At 27.7% G+C, this 4,907-nt stretch overlaps 1 protein-coding gene across 1 annotated transcript in view; it reads left to right on the forward strand.

Moving 5' to 3' along the window:
• Nucleotides 1-3,202: 3,202 nt before the first annotated feature.
• LOC108756594 overlaps nucleotides 3,203-4,907 on the forward strand; it is a 135,863-nt gene continuing 134,158 nt past the window's right edge. The window contains exon 1 of the mRNA XM_018500508.1: nucleotides 3,203-3,268. The gene's annotated coding sequence lies outside the window, so the exon portion shown is untranslated. The remainder of the gene's footprint in view (nucleotides 3,269-4,907) is intronic.

The raw sequence follows: 4,907 nt of genomic DNA on the forward strand, positions 1-4,907 counted from the left end.
TTTTTTTTTTACTTATGCGAAATTAAGCAATAAAATTCGATTTCAGTTTCCTAAATTTATTAAAACGCCAGAATTTAATAAAATGCCTGAATTAAAAATATTATAATATTCCACTAAACTCTCAAGCGTACTGATATCATATGATATTTAATGTAAAATTAAAACATTTTTAAAATTAACATTTCTTAAGGTATTTTAAAATTTTATACCCTCATTTTCTTGAGTAGGTATATGAATATCTTGATAGACATTTTGCAACAACCGCAAATAGTTTTGCATACTTCGACACAGAATTTCTAAGATAAGCGAGGCATGATATTTTATGAAATTTCATGTGTAAGATCGTCATATGTAAGTAAACTATTAACGTGTTATATTACACATGGAGAAAAACTGTTTAGATATACTTTTAGAAATATATTTCACTGTTTCATTTCTAATTCAACACAGCTCGAAATGTGTCAAGGATATTATTTTTTGCGATTGCACATTACCACTATCAAGACGCACTCAAAACGTACTGTACAAACAATTTCACGAACGTTTTAAAACTTATTCTGACTATGACAGCGACACTTAACTTTTAACTCTTAAAATTTCTGTCCTTGGTCAGTCCGTTAATTTCTACCTTTTTTTTTAATATCCTATTTCATCCAATCCCAGGTTGTATTAAAAAGTACGAATAACTTTACAGCACACAACGTAAAATATTTAATTATTTTTAACTAGCAATTAAATTTTAATTAATACTTACAGGTACAGTACAACGTATACGTCTCACTTTTTTCACCTCCATCTTATTAATGTTTCTTTGATATTTAATTAAAATATTAATATACATATATTAATATAATTTATACTTTTGAAAATTTAAACTATTATTTTCTATTATTATTTTTAATTAATTAAACAATATTTTAGTTATAATTATATAAAAATAAATTAAAACAAAAAAACACGATTTTTTCTAATTAATTAGGTTACGCATAAACTAATAAAAATAGAAGGTTGTAAATTTACATAAATATTAATTAAGCACATTTTAATTGATAATATATAATTTATTAAAAATTTTTTACTTGCACGTTTTTTATTTAAAAAATCTTAAAAATACTAAAGTGATTTTTCTTAAAATAAAGCAATTTATTGTATATAAAAACATTTTATTAAAATTATCTTTTTATTATAGTAATTCTTATAAAATAAAAAAAATGAAAAAAATGAATTAAAACAACAACATTTTTAATACGACACGGATAAATTTATTAATATAAAATAAATAGGCTCGTGTAAATGCAACGCAATATAATTGATAGCAAAGCTTATAACGAGCAATTACAGTTTACTCATAAAAGATGAATTTTATTTTAATTACACACATAAATACAATGATATAACTTTCAAATGAATTTGAAACTTGTATTATTGCACTTATGTAATTAAAACGAAATTCATCTTATGAGTAAACTATAATTGTTCGTTATAAGCCTTGCTATCAATTATATTAAATTTATTAAGTATCTTCCATATTTTCTATAATTATAGAAAAAAAAGTTATTAGCAAGATCCTATTTTTTATGCTTTTTGGATCGTTAAATTAACTCAATTTATGAATTTTAAGTAAAAATTTTAACAATTAAAAATAATGTATTATGGAGCATATAATACACAAATATTAACAATAGTATAACATTAATTTAATATATTAACATTAAGTGTACAATAATTACTGATATAAAAAGTTTGTGTGTCATTATAGACCTATTGTTTCAAATTTCTAAAATTCGATTTTGGATTCGTAATTAGCTACTTAAAAAACAGACAAATACAAATGTTAATAAAAATTCGTCCAATAGAAAAAAATGTGTCTCTGTAAAGACTAATAAGCATTTGGAAATGAAACATGTTTATTTAAATTATCTTTCAAGTTTAAAAAATCTATAATAAATTATATAATAATGCAATGTGTGCAATAATTAAAAAAAATATCTCACAATGTATTCGTACAATGTCGATATATTGGAAGAGAAACTTTGAGGATCGCGTTGTCTCTGTGGCAAGGTCCAATTAGTCCGGTAGGCTTCAAATAGGCAGGAATAATTAAATCTCCTATCTCAGCATGGTATAGAGAACCAAAGCTATCGAGGCAATTAACTCCTGCAAACCTGTGAGGCCAATCCTTCCTACTGACAATCATCCGTCAATTGTCGCGCATTTCCCTCAACAACTGATGATATTATCGGCCAAAAATCTCATCGTCCCGAGTGTCCGATAAGAGAACGCGCGCCGCATGGGATGCTGGGAAGAGGGGTTGGTTCAAGCCGGCGCCCTCGCTCCACAAGTTCCTTCAGTATTCGCGCGTAGCTACATTCGGTTGGACCCTATTTCGCATCGTGCTTCAAAATCGTGTAATCATCACGTCGAGGAAATCTTTTAAGATAAAAGTATTTCGTCGTTCGATCTACGTGTTAAATTATTGCTGTGTTTACCTGAATTTAATTGAAAACTAATATAAATCTACTTCACCTTTTAAAAGTGTTCTCTAAATTTATAACGCTCGCTATAAATCGAAACTTCAGGAAACTTAGAAAATTACATATACAGAGATTCCGTTAATCATAAAAACTTCGAGCAAACGTTGACATGAACTGTCATTTTAAAGTTCACTAATTGCAGTCACATAACTTTGTGAAAGATTTTTGTAATATTGTCCATTTATATATTTTTTTTATTTCGAACGTTTAACAGATGATTGAAAAATAATTTTTAAATTATTGTTTACGTACAGTAAGGAATGTTGTAATATTACAATGTAATCAGACAGCTAAGAAAATTGATTTTGACTTTCTTATAAGAAAGTTATTTTAATTGTAAGCAAATATTATGCGCGCCTTGTGTGAATAATAAAAAAATTCCATAATGTAATTTTATATTTTGAAAAATTTTAAATTTGAGAAATTTTAAATGCGTACGTATTCGTAATTTCCTTATCGTAGCCATCAGAGATTCGATCGATTTCAATTTGTGCGAGCTGGTACTGCCGAGGCAATATATTTCGAATTCCTTTGCTCCTTCCAGTACGTTTGATAATGCTCGTTCGAAAAATTCTTTCGACAATGATACTACTTGAGATTCTCCTCAAGATAAAATATATGACTTATTCGTGCATGTAACTACAGTAAAATAATTATCCATATCTTGAGGCCGATATAGTGTTCCAGCGTGAAGGGAAGATGGCAATATTAAGAAACGAAGTTTAACTCAGGGAGTAAGTACAATCGTGATTATACGCAGAATGCATGGAGCTTCTTTAGTAACTAAGAAAATATTTCACTGTGTAGCTTATTATCTAAAATAAAGCAATAATTCTTCATATTAACGTAAAGTCACATACTGACACATATTGGCTGAGTAAGTAAGAACAATGTAAATACCGGCTTAATGTATAAGTTAATACTAATTTAATTTAATGCAAAGAGGAAGAGAGAGAAAGAAAAAGAGAGAGAGAGAGAGAGAGAGAGAGAGAGAGAGATAGAATAATATTAAAATAACGTTCCAATGTTGCCATGTGTTGGCACCTCTTTTATTTTTTGCTGTAGTGATTAAACTGGGGTGCTAAATTAGCTACTTTTTTCTTATATCATTTAATATATTTTTTCTTTCTCTTTCTCTTTCTTTTTGTAATCAGTTTTTCTCATAGGCAATATTACATATAATTGAAACATTTATATTACGGTTTTTGTACATTTTTTTGTATATTTACACACATTTGTATCTACGATAATATAAAAATTATTGTACTGTCACAAGAAAGATGTCTTTATTTTGCCATTGATCAAGTAAAATTGACAAAGTAAAATTAAAATAGAAAATATTAATTTTCCTACAAGTATTCTTCAATTCCAATAGCATTCAATTTTTTCCAAAAAAATCTCTTATTGCACCATTAAAAGAAAAATTTCTCGTATCACTTCTCTCAGAATATCATCTAACTGCCATTACAAAGACCCGTCGACCCTTATTTAATCCCCATAGAAAAAGTCGATGGTCAAACAACGAACCCTTGGACTTAGAGCGAGCATCTAAGATCATCGTACGACCTTTTACGACCGAAGTAATTCTTCAGACCACGCACACCGGCTCTCTCGGTTATCAGTGTAACTACTTCGTGATGGCAAAGCTCATCTACTTCTGATGAAGTTACACTAGTAATGCTAGCTAAGATCTTGCCAACAGGCTCTCTCTCTCTCTCTCTCTCTCTCTCTCTCTCTCTCTCTGTCTCTCTCTCACCTTCCTTTAAATTTAGTAAAACCCTTAGACGAGTCATACGGAATACATAATTATTAGACATTACAGTGTGCGCTCAGACGTTTGTGTTGTTGCTTCACTCTTGATTATAATTGTTACTTTAAACATGCAAGGTAAATAGAACATTCAATTTTAAAGAAATGTGAAACATGTACATATAATATTTAAAAAAAGGAAAGGACAAAAAATTACTTAATGTTTTAAATGGTTATTATTTGTTTATTTGTTGCAATATCATGTTATAAATTTTCCTAAAAGGAAAATATTTATGAATCAAAATTTAACAAACAGATGTATCATTTTATAAATTTAAACAATATTAGATTTTTTATTTTAGATCGCATATGTGAGAAACACAATCAATACTAGAAATTTAAAATGCCTATTACAGTCAAAGCTGGATCTGCATTGCTTTAAATAAATATTAGTAAATCATTATTGAATTATTTAAAGCAATGAAGATCCAGTTTCGACCGTAATAGACATTTTTAATTTCTAGTATTATAAATTTAATAATATTTTATAAATATTAAAACATAAAACATATATATAATTTTTTTAAAGAAGAGAATATAAAATTGCTTAATGAATGTTGTAAA

This window comes from Trachymyrmex septentrionalis, unplaced genomic scaffold (genome assembly GCF_001594115.1).
Source record: "Trachymyrmex septentrionalis isolate Tsep2-gDNA-1 unplaced genomic scaffold, Tsep1.0 scaffold129, whole genome shotgun sequence".
Lineage (NCBI taxonomy): Eukaryota > Metazoa > Arthropoda > Insecta > Hymenoptera > Formicidae > Trachymyrmex > Trachymyrmex septentrionalis.